The 25,160-nt window shown below is 38.6% G+C and overlaps 1 protein-coding gene across 4 annotated transcripts in view; it reads right to left on the bottom strand.

Moving 5' to 3' along the window:
- Positions 1-25,160, bottom strand: part of Celf2 (CUGBP Elav-like family member 2) — an 802,630-nt gene that overhangs the window by 596,791 nt on the left and 180,679 nt on the right. For 2 of the 4 annotated variants that reach the window (XM_051194866.1, XM_051194862.1), the window contains exon 2: positions 6,148-6,242. The gene's annotated coding sequence lies outside the window, so the exon portion shown is untranslated. The remainder of the gene's footprint in view (positions 1-6,147; positions 6,243-25,160) is intronic. The other 2 variants (XM_051194867.1, XM_051194864.1) reach the window with 1 other exon arrangement.

The following is a 25,160-nucleotide window of genomic DNA, read 5'->3' as shown; positions in this document are numbered from 1 at the left end:
TGGCTTTAAGTGTAGGCTTTTCTATGTCCCCTGTAGAGCCCTTCTATGATGCTTCACATTCTCTGTACCTATATTTCTTAAATGAAGTGGCCTAGAGAATATTCTCTGTGGGGTTTCATATTTGATTTCCTCATGAAATTCAGCAGGGGAATGTTATGTATAGTTACAGAATTTTGTTAGCATATATGTATTTCAATCAACCAGTAGCATAATATGGGACTAAACTTGACTTCTGTTTAAAATATTTCACTTAACACAGGCTGTCCTTGTGGTAGTTTGCTGTGTATACTCAGCTATTTGTCAGTTTAGGTTCTTGGGGAAAATTTGTTTTCTGCTATAGTGATTTGAATACTACCTCTGGGGTTTGCTTAGAAATAATGCCATTGGCCTAAACCCTAGAATATCTTTTAATAATTTTATTAAGCATATGTGTTTCAAAAATACAATGTTATAAAGTATGAACATATAAGTTTGAATGTTTGATGAAGTTTTATAAGGTAAACTTTTAGAAGCATCTATATTGAAATGTTACTAAATATTATGGCATTCAGAAAGTGCAGCATTCATTTTCATACAACTAATTATATAACAACAGACTGGTCTTTAGTTGTTGATTTATTTATTTATTTTTTTATTTTATTGAGACTGAATCTTATGCACTCCCTCTGTAGCCCAGGCTGGCCTTGAACTTTGGATGATCTTGCCTTTACCTCCCAAGTTCTAGAATTATACATATACCCACCCCACCAACAGAGTTGAGTTTTAGGTAGTTTCAGTGGAATAAATCAAGAAGCAAATGTGTCACAAGCATGCAATGATCAGGAAGCTGTGCACTGGGCTGAGGATATGACCTAGTTAGTAAGGCAGACTCAGAACCCAGGTTTAAGATACAGAGTCCAAATGAAAAACCAGCCATGCTCATGTGTATTTGTAATCCTGGCACTAGAGATGCAGAGAAATGTAGACTGCTGAAATTTGATGGCCTGTCAGTCTAACCTACTTGACAACTTCTGGGTTAATAACATACTCTATCTTAAACAACAAGAAAGTTCATGAAAAAAGAAGCCCAAGTATGTCTTCTGGCTTCCATGTACATCACACACTCACATGAACACACACACACACACACACACACACATTGAGGTTTCCATGCTACATTGTTTCCATTGTTCCATCAAATACCCTATTGTTTCAACCCATAGTTAAAAGAAGCTACTATCCAGTTTAGCTCCTTAACAACTGGCAGGAGTCTGGGAAGAATATAAGCAGCACTAGAGGACAACAGTGATAATTTGTTTGCAGTTTTCTTTCTGGGAATAGCAGTGAGAACACCATTCTTGACATGCTATGGTGTTGCTTCACTGCTCCATATATATGCAAGGTAGTCCATGTTTGTTCACAAGCAAGCTTTTATCCCCTCCCACCAAGAAGGGTGTGCAGTTTAGAATATATTGACAGTTCTAAGATAAACCAATAGGGCCTACATTTCTGGCCTCTGTAAGAGTGATCTCAGACCATCTGTTGCAATATGAAAACAATGCGGGTAGCATAGAAAGACCAAAAATACAAAAACTCCACATTGTAGCTAAAACAATTGTCTTAGTCAGTGTTCTATTGCTGTGAAAAGCCACCATGACCACCGCAACTCTTATGAAAGCAAACATTTAAATGGGGCTTGCTTACAGTTTCAGAGGTTTAGTTTATTATCATGGTGGGGAGCATCTCAGCAGACAGGCAACAGGAAGGGCCTGGCTTGGGCTTTTGAAACCTCAAAGCCCACCCTTAGTGACACTCTTCCTCCAAGATGGCCAAACTGATTTCAATAAGGCCACATCACCTATTTCTTCTCAAGTAGCCCACTTCAAATATATGACCTTATGTGGGCCATTCTTATTTACAGGACCACAACTCAAGGAATGGCTTAGCATGCACTGAACTTAGCTGCAGATGTTCAGAGATGTACAGCAGCATCAGAGCTTATTGGGATGGTGAGCTTTAGAAAGAATATCTGTGAACTCTTTACATCCTTTGCAGGTCAGGGTGGAAGGAATGCTTTTACCATTAGGCACTTTAACCAGGCTCTTTGTTCATCTTAGCAGAATCTCAGCCATTCTGCCTGTTCAGATCATTTTTCTTTCTCCTGCTTCAGGTAGCAAACTGACAGTGGGTTGAGGAGTTTAAACATTGGGGCAATAGAAATTATGTAAATGCTGTAGTTTAGCAAGAAAAAAATTCAACCCCTTGAGGTCTTTTAAAGAGCATTAATCTAGAAATTAGGTACAAATTTTTACTTTTTCATACTAATAATGATTTCATAAAGAAAAACTCATTAGGAATTATGACAAATAAGAAGTTCGATTGAGCATTTAAATTCAGGAACCTCAGTGAGTGCCCGGGGAGATATTTACCCAGCCAATGACTTTCTGATGTTATTAAGAAGTAATTTCTTCAAGAAAGTCTCCATTCATGAGTTTACATAAGAATAATATCTACTTTACCAAGGCTTGCATTCTCAGTATATCACATACCTAATTTACAATAACTTTTGGTTAAAATTTTCATTAGGTTGGTTCAATAGTATTTGATAATTTTAACTCAGTTTTATGAGATCCCAGGTTCCCATTTATAGGAAGAGAAACTGCCAAGGAAATAAATTTTTAAAGACCACATTCATCTCTTCGATGAGGTGTGCATAGCAAGTCTGAAGTGGAGGAAAATGAACCTTTTCTATTTCTACAGCAGTCCTTTTAGGTAGAGATTCTGGGCAGCCATGAAAACCATCACAGACCCAGAATATCAGTGTTTAGCATATGCTGATCTGTGTAGCTATTCTATAACAAAGTCTTCTGTGAGATACTAGGAAGGGAAATCAAGGCCCCAGCATTCAACTGCAGAAACAGCATGGATGTAGAAACACAACAGGTATAAATTACCACTGTGGATTCCCACAATAAGGATCAGCAAAGGAGACCAGTCCTCAGGAATTGAGGTAGGACAACCACTACTGAAAACCAATCCAAGAATATGAAATTGAGGCTGTGGATCTGAATCCCAATATTCCATCCTAGTATAACTGGAAGAGCCGCCCTTAGGCATAGAATCTGACTTTCTGTTCCAGGATGAAACTGGTCTCAGATACATGGTAGACTCAACCATCCAGGGTGATGAGGACTTTTCTCTGTTTAGTCTGAAAGGGTGAGTTAACAAGGGACTGTGGGAGAGAGACCCACCAAAAAAACTTACAGAAACTAAGTTTTCTGCAAAAGCTCCATGATCTTAATGCTCATGGTGGTAACTTCAAACATTTTGTATGTCATCCACAAACTAGCACATAGCTACCATGATGTTGGCATTGTGGAAATACCACCAAAATTCCTTATCACACCACACTGAAGCATCCTGAAAACTTAGCACTTACTTGTCTAGAAAGCTATGATATAGCCTACACCCTTTGCTACCATTAAATTTTGAAGTGATCTCCTGTGTAGAGGAAATGGTTCTAAAAACATGACCAGTATAGAAAAAAACAAAGTAGATCATTTACCTTCTGAATGCTGGTTTTCACTTATTAAGAGTCTTATTCTCTTTATTTGGCTTGTACAGTCCTATGGTTTATTTAGGAGACAGATCACCCACGCCATCCCACATCACAGAAGGAGCTGCCTCGTCTCTCAACAAAAGTCCTAGACTATTGAGTCAGCTTCAAACAACTGGATTCAAACATCTACCTTCTTGTTACTTAGAACTTGGCTTCTGATATATAATCTAAAAGCTTTGAAATCAAAGTTACAATCTCTGGGTCACAGCTGGAAATGGACTTTATAGTCAGGTATGTTCTGATATCATGAGAGGCAACTTTGCAGAATGGAGTGGGTGGCTGCCATTGTCACTGTAAGTTATGCTCTGTACATACTTTATAGTACATCATGAAACCATAAAAGTGTCATTAAACGTTGGATTTCAGTGTTTAAATCACACATTTTTTTCATCATTTGGCAGTTAAATGATTCTTAAATACTATGGAAATTTGATGATTTGACACATGTAGGAGTGAATTACTAAGTGTAGAAAAACTACACCACACAAATCCACCACAAAGCAGAGGAAAATCTTATTTCCTCTGTATCTAAGAAAGGAAGGCAGTACCAAAGTCAGAGCCAGTCTCTGTACCCTTAGATGTCCATTTCTGCATGTTCATCAAACTATAATGGCCACTGACCAGGTCAAGAGATTACTATTTTAATTTACCATCATTGCAGTAAACTTGTCCTGACAAGTCTTGAAAAATGCTCATCATTCCAATGACACAGATAGTTTGGATCCTAAGGTCATCTGTTCCTAGTTTTTAAGCATTTGTTGTTACTTTTGATTCTTAAAACAGTTTTTACCAATGCTCTTGCCAGTGTGATGGGCTTTCCCCATCCTTCACTTACCTCTTATATGCCAGCCATCACTGAGATTCAAGCTCATTTGGTTCTGACTCTATCTCTGAGTGAATGATCTCAATCACCCTTCACATTCATGGAAGAGTGACTTAGTCTGTGGTGTGTAGTTCCCAGACTATAGGGATTCTGGGAAAGAGCTCTGACTTCCTGAAACATTTGCTTGTGGGCTCCTACTACAACAATTGCAACCCCCCCTACCTTCTGTACCTCTTCTTAAGACCTGATTCCAAGGCAACATGTAGAAGTCTTAACAGGGTACTTTCTTAGGGTGTTATTAACCCTATATCAAGGACCAAGATATTTCAATTTTTCTTTTTTTGTGGGAATATGAGGCCATGAAAGTAGACATTCTAGAAATGGCAGCGTAAAAAGGGACCACCAAAGAGATCCAAATCCTAAAGTTTTTCTTCTCAATAATTTTTGCTTCTGGGTTTGTTAACGAAAATCTAGGGATTTTAAGAGTCCATTTTTTTTTGCCACCCTTTCAGAAAGTCTAACCCCAATATTAATGAATGTCTGGATTTTCAGAATATGTGACATATTTGCTCTTATATAACCAAGCTGATCACCTATAACTCAGATCTAGAAAAACACCTTTGTGTTTTAGAAGTCTGAGACTTCTTTGTTGTTGTTTTGCATCTGTGTTTGGAGTCTGTGCCATAGTCACCTAACAAGGCATTTTTCATTACTCTTTTCTTCAGTTCACTGCATGTTGTTCCTTGTGTCCCTTAGAAATGAGCTTGTCGGTAATCAGAAATCACTTCCACTACAGTTCAGTGCACTTACTGTAGATGTGGCAAATGCTTGTTTACAGAGCTAGTAATTGGATTAAAACATTGAAAAGAAACAGAAACAGAGAATGTGTTGAAAAAAATGAGAAATACAACCATGAAAATCAACAAAACCAAAATGAATTAAACAGCTCTAATGAATGAAACTACTATTAGCAGTAATCACTTATCAGTAACAAATACTTCAGAGGGTGTCCAATGCAACAATACTTAATAAGCTAGAGACAAGAGGAAAGAGATGTTCTGTGAGGATGTCTTAAAAACAGCTCATTAATTTCTAGGTGTTTTCTTCCTTGAAACTGGGCCACTCCTGTGTCTAGATACTAAAATACACTAGTAAGAAAACTCCAAAGTAAATTATTTAAGAGAGAAGATTATTATTTTGAGTCTAGACACAATTTTAATAGCTCAAGAATGCAAATATGTCTTTTCTGAGGTTTCTTTTCTTGATTTTGTTGACAATGGGGGATAGAAGGAATATGGCATTGTGGCCTGGGTGACATTGTATCCATTCAACAATGGAATCAACATATAAGCATACTTAACAGCTTCCATTCTCAAAAACATATCCACAGAGCTACTTTTTTGAAAAGACTATTAACAACCCTTTTATAAATCCCCCCCTTTTTTTTTAAACAAGACGCTCATGTCTTGAGGAAACAAAAACACCTAGCAATAAAACCAAAGCAATAGTAATTTGAGAATGTGAGATCAAAGAGTGGTCTATTATAGACGCCCCAACATCCAACAACAAAATGCCCCTGCAAGCATGACCCAAAGGCACAAGGGTCATACCCAACAAAACTCAGAATCCAGAGAAGAAAATTCTCAAGAGAAAGAACTAAAATGTTTATGTCTCAGCAAAGTGTGAGAAGAAGAAATGCATCAAGAGAATAAAGCACCATCACTACCTTCTGGGTGGAGACCGCACAGTGCTCGTCTGGTCTGAGGAAGACAGTGTTCTTACCTCAGTGCCTGGCTCACTCCTTCCTGCAGCAGTGTAGACCTAAGCAAAAACAAATATGCATAAAGGGAATGAAGTACAGTCTTCCAATTAGAGAAAGCTTTTTCAATGCAACTGTAAATTGTTAAAAACTTACTGCTTTAAAATAAAATTACATTTACTTATTTATTTTGTGTGTTTCTAGGTGTGCATGTGAAGGCTAGAGGACCATTTTGGGAGTTGGTCCTCTCCTCCTATTATGTTGTTTTTGGGACTTGAATGTCTTCACCATTGAACTATAGTTATGTTTGACAAGAGTTGTTTATGCAAATCAGCCATTGTTCTAATTGAACAGACACTGTTCAAGTGAAGACAGGAGTGAATTTTCAGCTGCAAAAGAAACTTCCTGAGTCTTCACCATTGTTTACAATGCTGCATTGATTTATATCTTCTACAGCTAGGATTGGTCTGTGACCCTGAAATCTACTCTCCTATGCCAAGACTTGGCAAACTAGAGTTGATGGTCCAATTTCAAACAACATCCTGTTTTTATGTGTTTTATAGGCTACGAATCAATTTTGCTTTCCTAAATGCTTGGGGAAAAAATCAAAGGAAGAATATGTCTTGATGTGACATTTTTAATGTAAAATTCAAATGTTAGTATCTATAAAGTGTAACTGGAATTCAGCCACACACCTTTGCCCATATTCTGTGACTGCCTTTACAACAAAGTAACAGATATTAGTTGTTGGAAAGGAGAGAGCATGGCGCGAACATCTTAAAAGAACTACTACCTAGCCCTTTAAGGAAACTTATTATTGACACCTGGGTGAGGCTGTAATTGATTTCAGCTTTGTTGGAGGAATGGGAAGTAATGTGAACAAATGCTAATATTGAGGCTAGTCAATGAAATAGAAGACTGATAATCTTAGAACCTGCCAAAATAAAAGTATATTTTGTTCTGGGATCATGTAGGTCCTCATGATTGGCCATGAAAATGACTGACCTATGTACAGATTGAATCCTTGGCTTTCAGTGACAGAAAATATGTGCTGGGAAAGAGGATGGGATAGGGGGTTGGTGGGGGGCAGGGAGGGAGAGGGAACTGGGATTGACATGTAAAAAAAGCTTGTTTCTAATTTAAATAAATTTTCTAAAAATGTGGACAAAAAGAACAACAACAAAAGAAAATATGTGCTGGTTTTACTACTAAATTTTGATGTGTATCAAATTTATTTTTGATTATTCAAGATGATCCTTAATATTTGATAAGAATAGCTAGAATATTAACTCAATATGGAGTAAAATATTCTCCAAGAGAACTGTAACACATAAATGAATGTACAATCAATCATCTATCAGTCTACTATCTATCTGCTTATCTTCTGTGTCTATGTATTTATCATCTATCCATCTATCTATCTACCTATCTATCCATCATCTTTCTATCTAATCAACCTTCTATTGGTCATCTCCTCATATAATCAATATTTATCATCTGTCTATATGATTAAGCATCTATCAGTATATCATTCATCTATCTCTCATTTATCTGTAACACACAGGTGGATAGTTATGGAACTCAGTCCTGGAAATAGTGAGTGCCTGACTTTAATGAGGATCCAGATCTATAAGTCTGTTTACTTCACCCATAGAGATATATACATGTAGCATTTAGGCTACACATACAATATGTCTAAGAAGACTGTGGCCATCTTCCACACAGGGAAAACCAGCTTAAAAGCATTACATGATTCTTTTCAGTTTACTGACCTTCTTTAACAGTTCTCAGTCCTAATAGTTCAAACTATTTGGTGAGAGCTTTAAAACACAGATGTTGGAATTTGGGCACAGTGAGGTAAAAACAATTTTAAGTACCACTTCATAAGATATTAGGTATAACATACTAACCTTAAAATATCAACTGAAGGCTACAAGCTTTGAAATGATTTTTTTGTTTGATGCTAAGGCCCATGTATATGAGTAATAATAATAAAATATTTTGATGTCTGGCAACTTAATAGAGTAGTCAAAATAAGCCAAAGAAGTAGTTTGACAACAAATTTGCCTGACCGGTCAGCTCAAGTAGAAGGATGCATTTAGACTGAAATGAGCAACTTGCTACGTCAAATTTTCAAGTGACTGTCTTGAAAAGTGACCTAGAGGGATTGTCAATCCCAGGCCCTATATTAGACAGTATCATGTGTGTCCATTGTCTATCTCTTCTACAGACTCAGACCACTTGCAACAGCAGCTCTTCTGCTCAACAGGATGATTCAATCAATTGATGCTGAACAATTTGGTTAATTGTTTAGCAGATAGTAGATAGGAGTACTCCAAAGATCAAGTCAGCTTGCTTCGGGTAATTTATGATATGATACATATGGTACTTATTCCTTACAGAGAATATATTCAGAGGGATGAAACCATTTACAACATTCTATTATTTCAGGGATACATCAGCCAGACAATGCAGGCTCGCAACTCTTATGTTAGCAGTCACTCAATGGACCTTTAAGAAATGGTCCAATTTCAGAAGTATTGATTCAGTGCTTCATGATAGGGCTCCAGGATTATGCATTTTTTTGTTATAGTTTTTGTGAAATACTTCCCGAGGCATATGTATTTGAACAGTGGGTCAGCAGCCGGAGGCACTGTTTGAGCAGGCTGTGCAATCTTTTGGATCTGAGGCCTCTGTAGCAGACACAAAGCCATTTGTGTTTGCCATGAGGTTATAGCTGGGCCTACTTTCTCTCTGAACTATATTCTGCCTGACTGCTTCCATTGGGTAACCTCACACTCTCTCTGTCATGCCCTCCCTGCCACGATCAACTATATTCTCTCAAACCATAAGCTAAAATAAATCTTCTCTACCTTGTGTTATTTCTATGAAGTACTCTGCCATAATGATGAAGTAATAACTGATATAATTGTCAAGAAATACCCAAAAGATATACTACTGATGGACTCAGAGAACCTTAAAGAAATTCAGGGATTTCTCTTTGTGCTTTTAGCCCAAACCTAAACAGAATCTCTTCTGCACTTCCCAAAGACCAGCTTTCTTTTTAGTTTTACATTATGATTTACGTGAACATGGTCAGACTTTTCTGTAGCCACACACTTTATTACATTGTGGAAAACATTGCTACTCATGGTCCTGTCCACAAGGGTTTATATTGCTGCAGTGAAATACCATGACAGAAAAGCAAGTTGGGGAGGAAAGGGTTTATTTGGCTTACACATCCAGATCATAGTCTGTCATTGGAGGAATGCTGAACAGGAACTCAAGCAGGGCTGGAGCTGGAAGCAGGAGCTGATGCAGAGGCCAGGGAGGGGTGTGGCTTACTGGCTTGTTTCCCCTGGTTTGTTCAGACTGTTTTCTAATAGAACCCAGGACCACCAGCTCAGGGATGGCATCACCTATCATGGGCTGGGCCCTCCCCCATTGATCCAGAAAATGCCTTACAGCTGGATCTTAGGGAGGCATTTCCTCCACTTTCCTCCTCTTTCCTCTTGATGACTCTAGCTTGTGTCAAGTTGACACACTAAACCAGCCAGTATGGCCAGTGTGAATGGTACTCAGTGTATTTCTATTAATTTAAAGAATAGAAATGATGTGGTTTCCCTCAAGTATTTTATGATCATCATAATTGTATATTGTAACATCTCTGGAGACTAATTCCAGCAGATTTCTTTTCCTAGCCCATACATTGCTTTGGCCGTCATTACCTGACATCTGTCAAACAAAACCACGAGCAGCTGTGCTGATAAGATCTGCTTCTTTTTGACCATATTAAAAGGCTTATCATATTAATAAATGGAGGAAATTAAAGGTTAACTAGTTAGCTCATCCAGCCCTTAGCATAATGACTGATTATAAGGACATGCTCCATTTAATTGCTCAAATTTCAAGCTTGTGTTTCTAAATTTGGGGAATCTGAAAGTAATTCTCATCACCAATTCTACATGTCAACTTTATCAGAACTATCAAATCAACAATGCTTCATATATTGATAGGAGAAGTAGGGCTAGGGTAATCTGCCATCCTCCTAGGTTGGAGATAAATATTGGCAAATACAGAGGTCCACGGCACACTGAGAAGAAACCTCCATGGGAGCCAAGGATGGGATATAGATTAAGAAACTGCAATTCATTGGTTGCTAAAGTCTCAGTATGGACAGGGCTGAGAATTGTAAACATCAGAGAGATGTGGACATAAGACCTTCTCTTACATTTTTTGAATGTTAACTCTAGAACTTAACCAGGTTGTTACAGAAAATACTGGAGGGAAAACCCTTCAGTGATTTTCCAGTAGTTATGGAGAAAAAGAGAACCATGGTGAAGGCTTTCCGAGTATTCTACTAACAGTCTACTCTCAGGAGAAATTAGTTTACCAGATCCTGACCTGGAGAGTATCATCAGATCCCAGATCAGTGGGAAGATATCCAACTCTAACCAGCTTTGGATTTCCCCTTGAGAGAGGGACATACTCAATTCTAAACCACTGTAGCCGTCTTCTGTCTTATGGCAGATAGGAGTGAGGGTGGAAATACACAAAAATGGTAAAGTTCAGAATCCAGTCCAATAAAAATGTTGGAATCATAAGAGTGTACAATGCTTTCTCCTATCACATTCCATTTTTTACTGAGGTCTATTGACAGTAGTTTTTTTTCACCCAGTAGATCCTATGTGAGTATAAAACCAAATCAAATCAAACTAACCAAATCAAAGGTAAACTGAAATTTAAAAAGTCACCATGAAGAGGCATAAGAAACATCAGAACCAGACAATGTGGGGTGAATGACCTAATAGGAAAGTTAAGACAAATCAGACAGTGTCTAGGAACATATGGGCAATATAAGAAGAGAGATGGAAAATCTAATAAAGAACTTAAAAGGTGCTAGAGGTAAATACCACCATAGCAGAGTTGAAGGTGCCTTTCATTGGCTTTTTTGGTAGACTACACCTGGATGGGGAAAGAATTCTACATTTGAAGACAGCATGTTAGATACTCTTCCAAATCTGTGAAGCCAAGAAAATAAAGAGTGATTACAAAGTCAAGAACAGAGTATTTCCAGCACATGGAAGCACTGTAACACTTATAAAACACTTGTAGCAGCAATAACAGGAAGACAGAGAAGAGAAGGAACAGAATTATTTGAAATAACAGCAACTGGGAATATTCCCAAGTAAACGTCAGGTACCAAACCACAGATCCCACAAACTCAGAGAATACCCAGCAGTGTAAAAGCCAAAAGAACTACAATTTGAACACATTATTTTCAAATGTAGAAAAGCAAAGTTACAGACAAATTTTGAAAAAAAGCAGGGGTTAGAAAAACAGCTTCTCCCCAAAGAAATGCAGATAATAATTACCTAGATATGAATAAGAAAATGGTTTAAAATATTGCGTGTTGAGGGAAACAAAGTGGAAAATTTACCAGTTTAGAATTCTGTGCCCTGTAGAGTTATCTTTCAAAAGTGAAAGAAGAATAAAGACTTTCTCAGACAAAAACAAAACCAAACTTAAACCCCACAAAGCCCCCCCTCAAAAAACAAAACAAAACAACCAACCCAATAAACAAGCAAAATAAAAAAAAACAAGAGACCTCATTGGCCTTAGATAATTTTTTTTGCAAGGAATATTAAACGATAACTTAGAAAGAAACAGAACAATAGAAGTCAAAACTCAAGGCTACATGCATTAAAAAAAATAGGTATCAAGAAAGGCTAAGGCAAGGTAAGGCGGCTGGAGAGATGGCTCTGTGGTTAGGAGTACACACTGCTTTTAGGAGTACCTGAGTTCCATGCTCAGCACCCACATTGGGTGTTGTCCTGCTGTTATGAGCAGTTTTCCCACCAGCCTGGACCCACAGCCATGTCAGGTCCCCCAAAAACACACAAAGAAGGTGTATTAGATAAAAAGCTGTTGGCCTGTTACTAGCGCTTCTTATTGGTTAGCTCTGTTTTAAATATTAAACAACTTTTATCAATCTAAGTATTTCCACATGGTCTTATCTTACCAGAGGGAGGGTCCCGACCTTCTTCTCAAATCCCTCTACTACATCTCCCAGAATCCTCTTTGTCTCCTAGTCCCACCTATCTTGCCTTCCTATTTTCCAACAGTGCTTTATTCATTAACCAGTAAGAGAAACATATTTACAGAATGGTATCTCCCATTACTCCTGCTATCTGTAAATTCAGGCCTAGGAATATTTGACCCTGTTGCCTCTGAGAGTACAGTCCTTCATACTCACAATCCCCCAAACATGCGCATGATGTAAAACAATAAAGTAAGTCTTTTAAAAAAGAAAGAATTAAGAAAGGATTTACCAGAAATAATAACAATTTCTTCAAAATCATAAGGAAAATGCAATTGACAATATATTATGTTTGTATATTAAAAACCAATTAGAGATCCCATTGACTTCATCAAAGAAGATGCACCATGACAGACAATTTGAGAAGGTGCCCTTGATGATAACCCATCAGGGAAATGCCAATTAAGGCAGCACCAATAAGACACCACTGTATCTCTTGCTGTTTCAGTTTCACTCCTTTTGCTGGGGTAAAATACCCTGAATAAAAAATATTCAAGGGTTTATTTCAGTTTATTGTACCAAAGCAGGAATTTAATTAGCCAGTCACATCACACTTGTAGTCAAGAGAAGAGAGAAATGACTTCACACATGCACAAGCTCACTTGCTAGCTTATACTTAATCTATTCACTCATAGAAATCCCTATTTAGGAAATGGTTCTATCTATAGTGGGTTGGATCTACCCACATCAGTTTACTTAAGACCACTCCTGCATCACATATATGCCTATAGGACAACCAAATGCAGCCAATATTTACACTATTAGGTTGTGTCAAGTTGACAATGAAAGCTAAAAATCACACTATTAGAATGGCTGAAATCCAGGACACTGAACCTAATAAGCATTATTGGGTCATGGAGGAATGGATGCTATTACTATGCTGTTGGGAATGCAAAAATAATACTCATATTAGTAATTCCTTACATGACTAAACATTCTCTTACTGTACAATCTAGATATCCTGTTCCTCTGATTTTAGCCAGAGGAATTGCTATTTCATGTGTGTACAAAAGCCTCCACATACATGTTTACAGTGACTTTATAAAGAATAGCTTCAGCTAGAAAGCAACTAAAATGCCCTGAAGTAGGGGAAAGAATGGAATATTTTTTAGTAAAGACACAGGGAAACTTACCTGTATATTATTAAGTGATAGACACAACTTAGATATGGCTATGTATTCTGGGCTTCTATGGTGGCTTGAATAGGAATGAACTCCATAGACTCATATATGCATGCTAAATATCCAGGTGATGAACTGTTTGGAAGGATTAGGCAGGATACATGGCTGGTGCTCTAAAACTATAAGCAAATGCTTCAGTTAAATGCTTCATTCTATGAATTGCTTTGGTCACGGTGTCTCTTTATAACAATAGAATAGTGACCAAGACAGATTCCAAATGACAGGCTAAGAAAGACAAAATTATGAAAATAGTGAAAAAAAAATCAGTAGTTGTCAAAGTTTGGGTAAGAATAATGGGTAGGGCAACAGAGGACTTTAAGATTTTTATTTTATTTTATTTTATTTTATTTTATTTTATTTTATTTTATGTTTCATAGCCTGAGATTCTAATCCAGAGCCTGTGTGTGAGTCAAACACCCACTTGTGCACATCTCTGCCCTACAGAACACTGTTACAGCAACAAAACTCTTCTAACAGCATGCCATTATACACATGTTCAAACCTACAGAATACACAATGCCAATATCAACTTAAGCTACACAGGTGATTACATTAGCTTGATAATTACTCAATTTGAAAGCAATCAAGATGTCCTTCAGTAGGTGAATGGATTAATAAGCGTAGTATATTCACACTGGATATCACTCAGCACTCTGGGTAATAATGAATTGTCAAGGTTAAGTCTATGATTTGTAATAAACAACCTAAGTAGTTCCGGGGAAAATGATGTCTGAAAAAAAAACTAATTGTTATTTTATTTATCGATTTTAAAACAGAATTTGTTGATTAACAAGAGACCTCTTAGGCTGTAAAATCAGTATAGGTGTTCTTTCTATGACTGGAAACACAGATTGAGATTAAAAGTAAGTTAGAGTTGATTCAATAGATACACATCATACTTATGGGATGCTTAAAGAGTATCTCAGACTCTATTCCTGTCTGCAAAAGGCATGCTATTTTACACAAACAGCAACATTACAGTGTAAATGTGTGTCAGAATAGAACTCTGATGATCTCCTAGAGGGTTCAGAGGCAAAAGAAATAATATCTTGTGAATATAAATGAAGACACCCAGGGGAGAGGTAAACAGAAATGTCACCCATCTTGGGTGTTTGCATTACTCTGGGGAGCGATAGTCAAACAGACCTGTATGTTTAATCCTCTTATGTGTTTGGCTCCTGGGAGGGGTGGCTAATTGGGACTCAGGATCAAGACTTTCTCATCATCATGGAAAGGAGTAAGACTATGAAAATAATTCCATTTAGCTTTTAATACTGTGATCTGGTAGGACTGAGACATTGACACTCTGTTTGCTGGCTTGCTGTTTGTCTCATTTTCTTTCTCTATACAGTAGGACAATCTGTACTAAAAAGGGATCTGAGAAGAATTTTCCATGTCTCAAACTAATGCCAGCATGAGGAAATCACCACAATAGCATCTGATTAAGACTTTACTCTTTGCCTAAACCACCAACCCCTATATTACCTCAAGCTCAAACACTGGACTTTCCAGGCTTTTCCTCTAGTTTTCAAGCAAGGAAAAAATAAGGTAAGAAAAGAAAATTAAATTAATTACCCAAAGTCATTATGTTTTTATCCACAAAGCCTGGGCTTCTAATTCACTTCTATTCACACCATCATATTGTCTTTCTTCATCATAGGAAACAAACAAAGGTGTTCATGAAATATATTACAATGCAGAAAAATTAAAATTCCATAAAATTCCATGGGTCAGGGAGATGGCTTATCAGGTCAGAATTCTTGATACTCTTCCAGAGGACCCAAGTTTACTTCTTAGTACTGATTTTGGGGAGTTCAAAATTACCTGCAGCTCCAGGGGATCAAGTCTCTAACTTCCCCAGGTATTCACAGACATGTCCACACCCATACTATTATACATATAAATAAAATAAATAATTTTTTAAGACTTCAAGAACCCCAGAGGAGACTCATTCTCTGCTTTCAAGGATTGGTTTTTGATTAACATTCAAGTAGGTAGATGGGTTCCCTTATCCCCACCTCACATGCTGTGTAGCTTTTAGGGAAAGTTACAAACAACAAAAGAGCTAAAAACTATTAGAGACACTAGAACAGAAATAGTTGGGTCAACAAGATATTGAGTGGTTTTGATGTGGCATCACAGGAAACATACAAGCTGTGCTTAGCAAATGTGTTGGGTATGAACACCTCAGGAATTATTGTTAAAGGCAGGTGCTCTCCACTTGTGGGTCAGAAGAAGGGGAAGGAAAAGGATGAGTGAAAAGAAAAGGTGAGACAGTAAGGAGAGGGATGGTTGGGAGAAGAGGGCCCACTAGCTTCCAGAGCAAGCAAAAAAGTCTAGAAAGCTGGGCTGCCTGGCAGCACAATACATATGTTTGCTTTCCTAAATGGTCCACTTGATAAATCACAGGATGAGGCTAGAGAGCACAGGAAGTGATGGGTTAGATTAAAGGAGGATCTGAAGGGAATTTGGATGATACCATGATGTTCTTGGGGATTTCATAGATGATTACACAAGATCAGCTCAAGGAGTTGTACATTTAATCCATATTGTTGTATGTTGGCTACAGCGCTGTAAAAGTGGCTGGCACGTTAATCACCTGAACAATACCTGAAAGCAGAGAAATGCTTGTTCTCAATTTCTGGTTACGTCAATCTCTCCCCCAGGGTTGGCATTTTGCTTGAATCACTGGGCTCTGCCTTCCAAACAATGAAGAAAACAAAAAGACGAAGTGTGGAGCCGCTTTTGGGAATCTGTATCTTGTTGGGGTATATAATTTGAGCAGCTAATTTAGTCAAAGGATTACTGGTGGTGAGGGTGGGCAAAGCACCAGTGGGCTCATTTCAGCAGTACAAAGTGAAAATGCATGGCTAGTCCTGGGTGCACAGAATAGTCTTGGCTAGAGGATGACGTGGCTATGCACCAAGAGAGCCTAGAGGCTCAATTTTACTTTCATCTGAACTTCTGATCCCAGGTTTCACTTTTCCTTCCCATGGTTCCAGGGCATGGGGGACAATGGCATGTGAACTCACTGGGACACTTCTGAAAAATCTACTTTGTATTGCCTGGACACTGAAGAGGGTTTTAAAAACCCAATCAGTAAGAAAACTATTGCTTCTGAGCATAAAAAGAGGTCCCAAAAATGTCCAATGTTATCCAATAACTGCAGCTTACTGTAAAGTTATAGGAGATATTCTAGCACCAATTCATAGGATTTAAAGTCATGATCAGCCAACTCTTCCTATGGTTTTTTGTGCTTAGAAACATCTCCCTTTTGGTATATATGTATGTATGTATGTATATGGAGATATATATGGATATATATATATATATATATATATCCATATATACGTTTCATTTCCTCAGAGGAACTAGCAAGCAGAAGTGAACTTTCAGTAGGTTATTTTCTTTTTCCAAAACAAATGCTTTGTTGCATTTTTACAACATTCACTGATAGAGGTAGTTACTAACTCAGAAAGGTGACCCCAGATACTGTCAATTTTAGTGCACAGAATTGCATTGTGATATGACTGCATATGCTAAAAGAGAAGACATGTTAGGTGTTTGGGTTCTGGTACAGCCACAGTACCAGGGAGTCAGTCAATTCTCTTATTGCAGAAGCATGGAGCTCTTCAGCTTTATTTCCTACAACAGTTTCAAAGGAATGAGACATTTTGGATCATGCATTTTCTTTTCCTTCTGTTATTCACCCCTGTTATCTTCCCATCTGGTCTGTTTTGGAGTGCCTTTTGGCTTACAAGTCCAAGATGAGGCTGTGAATGTTTGCTTATGTGCACAGTCTCTTTGAATCAAGCTCCAAACATACACTAAATGGTGAACTAATTTTCTTATTCCTCTTTCTCTGAGGTAGAAATGCTGAATGCTTTTGAAGCAGATTATTTGAGGATCTTACTCTCCTCATTTTCTTCTCCCATTACCAACTTCAGAATTATCTCTGCTTACTGCATCAATGAGCAGAAAATGGATTGCTTAGAGTAATTATGGGTGGGAGGTGGAACTGCCACAGACATTGACCAATCACCTGCCTCCCTGTCTTCATTGCCTCTGGAGGGAGAGGGAGGCTACACAGGCCCCAATGCCTGGAACTGGTCTGGCTACTAGAACCTGACAGTCAGCATGTGCACACCTGGTACTTACTGTCTGGGGAAAAGGAGAAATTAGTGCTGTTGGGTACACAGGATGCAAAGACTGGAATTTGTTCCCTAAGGCAAGCTGGTCAATGCGTGAGAGCAAAAGGCAAACTGTGACACACAGCAGCCTAGCCAAGGCTGCAGCCCATAAGGCATAGATGTCTCTTCTTTGCTGGCAGGGAGAAAGATGAAGCCTGCAGAGAAAGCTAGGTATTTGTATCACTTGACCAGGAAAGGGTAGGAAAATCTTATTGTGATTCATAGCCATGGATTCCTTCCTAGCCCACTGACTGTGTAAGTGATTGTATGAGGTAAGCTTAGTAATTTTTGCAAAACATTATTTTTTTCTCTTCTGAATTACATACCTTTTCCCACCCAGAGTCTGTTGTGGATCTTAACAATTAACAACTCATATGTAGGATTTTTGATACATCAAAGTCTACCCCCTAGAGCAATCATAAATCCTCCTGCTTATTCATTAATGACTTGCAAAATTGTAATATTAGCTGTCTTTGAAAATCAGTTCAAAACTTGAAAGAGGAAATAGAATAAGTTACTAAATCCAAACTGAGGGAAATCTGGAAAGGAAAAATTTAGAAACTGGAAGAGGAAGCAAGCCTCATCGGTAGAATATAAGAGATGGAAGAGAGAACCTTAGACATCGAAGTCATGATAGAAGAAATTGATACATCTGTGAAAGAAAATGATAAATAAAAAAAAATCCTGACATAAGCATCAAGGATATCTGGAACAATATGAAAAGAGCAAATCTTGAAATAATAGGAATAGAGGAAGGAGAAGAAATCAAGGTAAAAGGCACAGAAAATATTTTCAACAAAACCACAGAAGATAATTTCAGTAATTTAAAGGAGATGCCTATCAAGGTACAAGAACAATACAGAATACCAAATGAAATGGACAGGAAAAAGAAAGGACCCTTGGCACATAATAATCAAATCACTAAATGTACAGAAGAAAGAATATTAAAAGGTGCAAGGGAGGCTAACCAAGTAACATGTAAATGCAGACCTATTTGAATAATGCCTGATTTTTCAATGGAGATGTTAAAAGACAGAGGGTCTGGACAGATGTTCTATAGACTCTGAGAGACACAATAGAAGGAGATTGAAACACATTCCATGGTGAAAGCAAATTTAAGCAAAATCTATCTACAAATCCATCCCTAGAGAAGGCACTAGGAAGAAAACTCCAACCTAAAGAAAATCATAGAGGAGAAACACGTGAACACACACACACACACACAAAGAGAGGAGAGAGAGAAAATAACTGCAACTAACAATGCTACTTGATATCTCTCAACATCAGTGGTCTCAATTTCCCAGCAAAATACACAGACTAGCAAAATGGATGTGAAATTAAGATCCATCCTAATGTTTCATTCAAGAAAAACATCTTAATATCAAGGATAAACATTATATTGGGGGTATTGGGGTAAAAGGATGGAAAAATATATTCCAAGCAAAGGGAAGAAGCAAACTGGTGCCACCCTACTTCGGAGACTTAACAGAGCAACTCTGAACAAAGGAGACCTGCCTATCCACGTGGGAACACCCTTAATTTCCACCTGCTCTGACTCCACCTCCAGTTCTCTGCTGGAGTCCCGGGCCCCTCCCAGAGATCCACCTATCTCTGCAGGTCCACTCTGAGTTCCTGCTGGCAAGATCCTTGACCCCCAAAGCAGGGCCTCTGCTAAAGAAAGAGGCCTCAGCTGGAGAGTGACAATTTCCAGTGAGATGCCACTATCCTGCAAAACCTTCTCAAGTTTCAGCTAAACCTTTTTCTTCTTCCACCAGCCATTGGAGAGATGAGTCTGGGCCCAATCTGGGCTGCCTCTCCCCTACAACCTCTCCCCCCTCCTCCCCCGAACTCCCTGGGTTGGCCCCTGATCCTGCTGCTCCTGTGTCCTGTTCCCATCAAGAGCACCCTTGGAGCTCTGATACACTTCCACCGATCCCCACTGCCAGCCTGCCCCTCCTACCCTGTGCCCTACCCTGCCCACTGTTGCTCTGGTTGAGCACTGGGACAGAGGGTGGAGCCAACAGTCCAGCCTACTTCCGAGAATTCTCAGAGCAACTATGAACAAAGGAGACCTGCCTATCCACGCAGGACCACCCTTAATTTCCACCTGCTTGGTCTCTGACCTCACTTCCAGTTCTCTGCTCCAGTCCCGGGCCCCTCCCAGAGATCCACCTATCTCTGCAGGTCCACTCTGAGTTCCCTCTGGCAAGATCCTTGACCCCCAAAGCAGGGCCTCTACTAAAGACAGAGGCCTCAGCTGGAGAGTGACAGTTTCCAGTGAGATCAGACTATCGTGCAGAAACTCCCCGAGTTTCTGCTCAGCCTTTGTCCTCTTACACCAGCCATTGGATAGAGCCATTGGCTAGTGGCCTCTTCTACTGGATCCTCAGCCCTGACCCATCCCTGGGTCCCTGTCTGCAGAGAGACCTCCTATAGAGCTTGGACCACCCAGAGCTACAGATATTGAATCTCTGACTCACATAAGCCCACAAGGGAAGTACCATAGAGAGAGGGGGAGACCCCCACCTACACCTACTGGAAGAAGCTATGGGAAGACAGCAATACAAGAAAACACCTAACAACAGAAAGACAAGCATGACACCACCAGAATCTAGGGAATCTACATCAACTAGAACGGAACACAACAACAAAGCAGAGGAAGCAGAAGGGAACAACTTAAAAATTACAGTCACAAAAATGATAGAGGCCCTCAAAGAAGATGTGAGAAAATCCCTTAAAGAAATGGAGGAAAAAACAAACAAAAAAGTGGAAGAAATGAACAAATTCTTTAAGGAAATCAGAGAAAGTACAGAAAGCCAAGAAAAAAAAAAAAAAAAAAAAACAATTAAGAAGGTGAAGGAAACAGTTCAAGACTTGAAAACTGAAATAGAGAAAATAAAGGCAACAAAAACCGAAGAAATGCTGGAAATAGAAAAACTGGGCAAAAACTGGACACAAGCATAACCAATAGAATTCAAGAGATGGAAGAGATAATCTCAGGCGCAGAAGATAAACTAGAAGAAATAGATTCATCGACCAAAGAAAATCATAAATCCAACAAATCCTTAACACAAAACATCCAGGAGATGTGGGACACCATGAAAAGGCCAAACCTAAGAATAATAGGCATAGACGAAGGTGAGGAAGCCCAGCTCAAAGGTGCTGAAAACATATTCAACAAAATCATCGAGGAAAACTTTCCAAAACTGAAGAAGGACATGCCCATGAAAGTACAAGAAGCATACTGAACCCCAAATAGGCTGGACCAAAGAAAAACGACCCCTCCACATATAATAATCAAAACACTTAGCATACAGAATAAAGAATATTAAGAGCAGTGAAGGAAAAAGGACAGGTAACATATAAAGGCAGACCTATCAAAATTACACCTGACTTCTCCATGGAAACCCTCAAGGCCAGAAGGACCTGGATAGATGTTCTACAAGTATTAAGAGAAAACAGATGTCAGCCTAGGCTACTATATCCAGCAAAACTCTCAATCACTATAGATGGAGAAAACAAGATATTTAATGACAAAACCAGAATTTCCCAATATGTATCTACAAATCCAGCCCTACAGAAAGTATTGGAAGGAAAACTCCAACTCAAGGAAGGTAACTACGCCCACAAAAATGTAGGCAACAGATAATCCAACTACACCAGAAACCAAGGGTAAAGAAGAACTAATATATTCACAATACCACTGCCAACAACAAACCTAAATCAAACATGCATCAACAATCAATGGTCCTTACTCACCCTCAACATTAATGGTCTTAACTCACCTATAAAAAGACACAGGCTAACAGAATGGATACGAAGACAGAATCCATCCCTCTGCTGCATACAAGAAACACATCTAAGCTTCAAAGATAGACATTACCTCAGGGAAAAGGGTTGGGAAAAGATTTTCCAATCAAATGGAAATAAGAAGCAAGCAGGCATAGCTATCCTAATATCTAACAAGTTAGACTTCAAACCAAAATTAATCAAAAGAGATGAAGAATGTCATTTCGTATTCATTGCAGGAGAAATTCATCAACACAAAGTCTCAATTTTGAACATCTGTGCCCCTAATACAAAGGCACCCACATTCGTAAAAGAAACACTACTAAAACTCAAAGCTCATATAAAACCTCACACACTTATAGTAGGAGACTTCAATACACCACTCTCAACATTAGACAGGACCACAAATCAGAAATTCAACAAAGAAACAAAAGAACTAACAGAAGTTATGTCTCAACTGGGGTTAACAGACATCTATAGAACATTCCATCCAAAGACAAAAGAATATACCTTCTTCTCTGCTCCACATGGAATCTTGTCTAAAATCGACCACATACTAGGTGGCATAACAAACCTCAGCAAGATACAAGAGAATAGGAATAGTCCCCTGTATCTTATCAGACCACCATGCTTTAAAATTGGAATTCAACAACAACATAAATAGCAGAAAACCTGCAAACTCATGGAAACTGAACAATGTGCAACTGCACCACTCCTGGGTCAAAGAAGAAATAAAGAAAGAAATTAAGGACTTTCTAATATTCAATGAGAATGAGGATGCAACATACCCGAACTTATGGGACACCTTGAAAGCAGTGCTATGAGGGAAGTTCATTGCACTAAGTGCAATGAAATGAACAAATTTCTGGATAACTATCACTTACCAAAATTAAATCAAGAACAGACAAACAACTTAAATAGACCTATAACCCGCAATGAAATAGAAGCAGTCATCGAAAGCCTTCCAAACAAAAAAGTCCAGGGCCAGATGGATTCAGTGCAGAATTGTACCAGACATTCAAGGAAGAACTAATACCACTACTCCTCAAACTCTTCCACAAAATAGAAACAGAAGGTTCATTGCCAAACTCTTTTTATGAGGCCACAATAACTTTGGTACCCAAGCCTCACAAAGACACAACTAAGAAAGAAAACTACAGACCAATATCCCTGATGAACATCGATGAAAAAATACTCAATAAAATACTGGCAAACTGAATTCAAGAATACATCAGAGAAATCATACACCATGATCAAGTAGGCTTCATCCCTGGAACTCAGGGATGGTTTAACATACGAAAATCTATCAACGTGATCCACCATATAAACAAACTGAAAAAGAAAAGCCATATGATTATCTTCCTAGATGCTGAAAAAGCCTTTGACAAAATTCAACACCCTTTCATGATAAAGGTCTTGGAGAGGTCAGGAATAACAGGAACATACCTAAACATAATAAGAGCAATATACAGCCCACCAACTGCCAACATCAAACTGAATGGAGAGAAACTTAAGCCAATTCCTCAAATATCAGGAACAAGACAAGGCTGCCCTCTCTCTCCATATCTCTTCAATATCGTACTAGAAGTTCTAGCTAATGCTATAAGACAACAAAAGTAGATCAAGGGGATCCAAATTGGAAAGGAAGAAGTCAAAATGTCTCCATTTGCAGATGATATGTTAGTTTACATAAGCACCCCAATAAACTCTACCAGGGAACTCCTACAGCTGATAAACACCTTCAGCAAACTAGCATGATAGAAGATACACTCAAAAAAAAAAATAAGTAGCCCTACTTTTTTCAGATGACAAAGAGACAGAGAAAGAAATCAGAGAAACATCACCCTTTACAATAGCCACAAGCAACACAAAGTATCTTGATGTAAGGCTTACCAAACAAGTCAAAGACCTATATAATAAGAACTTTGTGACTCTAAAGAAAGAAATTAAAGAAGATACCAGAAAATGGAAAGATATCCCATGCTCTTGGATAGGTAGGATAAACATGGTAAAAATGGCTATTTTGCCAAAAGCAATCTACAGATTCAGTGCAATCCCCATTAAAATCCCACCACAATTCTTCAATGACCTTGAAAAGATAATAATCAACTTTATATGGAAAAACAAAAGACCCAGGATAGCCAAAACAACCCTATACAGTAAAACAACTTCAGGAAACATCACCATTCCTGACTTTAAGCTCTACTACTGACTTTAAACTGTTCTGAAAACAGCCTGGTATTGGCATAAAAATAGACAGGTAGAACAATGGAATTGAATTGAAAATCCTGATATTAACCCACACACCTTTGAACACCTGATTTTCGACAAAACAGCTTAAATTATTTAATGAGGCGAGGACAGCATCTTCAACAAATGGTGCTGGCATAATTGGATGAAGGTGTGTAGAAGACTGCAGATAGACCCATGTCTGTTGCGATGCACAAAACTCAAGTCCAAATGGATCAAAGACCTCAACATCAATCCAGCCACATTGAACCTCTTAGAAGAGAAAGTAGGAGGTACCCTTGAACAAATTGGTATAGGAGACAGCTTCCTGAACATAAATCCAGGGGCACAGACACTGAGAGAAACAATTAATAAATGGGACCTCTTCAAACTTAGAAGCTTCTGTAAGGCAAAGGACACAGTTGGCAAGACCAAATGGCAGCCCACAGACTGGGAAAAGATTTTCACTAATCCTATATCTGACAAAGGGCTGATCTCCAAAATATACAAAGAACTCAAGAAACTAGTCAACAAAACACCAAATAACCCTATTAAAAAATGGGGTACAGAACTGAAGAAAGAATTCTCAATAGAGGAAATCAAAAAGGCTGAAAGACACTTACACTTAAGAAACTGCTCCACATCCTTAGCTATCAGGGAAATGCAAATCAAAACAACTTTGAGACACCATCTTACTCCTGTGGAATGGCTAAAATCAGAAACAACAATGTTGACTCATTTTGGAGAGCATGTGGAGAAATGGGAACACTCCTCCACTGTTGGTGGGAGTGCAAACTCATACAGCCATTTTGGAGATCAGTATGGCGGTTCCTCAGGAAAATGGGAATTAGTTTACCACAGGACCTGGCAATCCCCCCCCCCCTTAGGCATATGCCCAAATGATCCACATCCATGCAACAAAGACATCTGTTCAACTATGTTCATAGCAGCACTATTTGTAATAGCAAGAACCTGGAAGCAATCTAGATGCCCCTCAATTGAAGAATGGATAATGAAGATGTGGAACATCTACACAATGGAATATTACTCTGCAGAAAAAAATAATGGCATCTTGAAATTCGCAGGCAAGTGGATGGCACTTGAAGAAACCATCCTGAATGAGGTAACCCAGTCACAAAACAGGAACATTGTATGTACTCTCTCATATATGGATTTTAGACCTAGATCAAAGGATCACCAGCCTATAATTCACACCACCAGAGGAACTAGGATACAAGGTGTATTCTAATTGATTCATATAAAGTCCTTCACAGAACCAGGAAGGGACAAGTACCCCCAGAGCACAGGGGAAGTGGGGGGGGCAGCGAATGGAGAGAGAACTAGGCGAAAACGAGGGGGAGGAAAGGAAAACATGTGTGACCAGGAAGATTGAGCCCGGTTAGGAATAGAAGACAGGAGAGAGAGAGAGAGAGAGAGAGAGAGAGAGAGAGAGAGAGAGAGAGAGAGAGAGAGAGAGAGAACTTAAAAGAG

The sequence above is a fragment of the Phodopus roborovskii genome, unplaced genomic scaffold (assembly GCF_943737965.1).
Source record: "Phodopus roborovskii unplaced genomic scaffold, PHOROB, whole genome shotgun sequence".
Classification (NCBI taxonomy): Eukaryota; Metazoa; Chordata; class Mammalia; order Rodentia; family Cricetidae; genus Phodopus; species Phodopus roborovskii.
The sequence above is the reverse complement of the archived record's forward strand: the minus strand, read 5'-3'. Positions and strand labels throughout refer to the sequence as shown.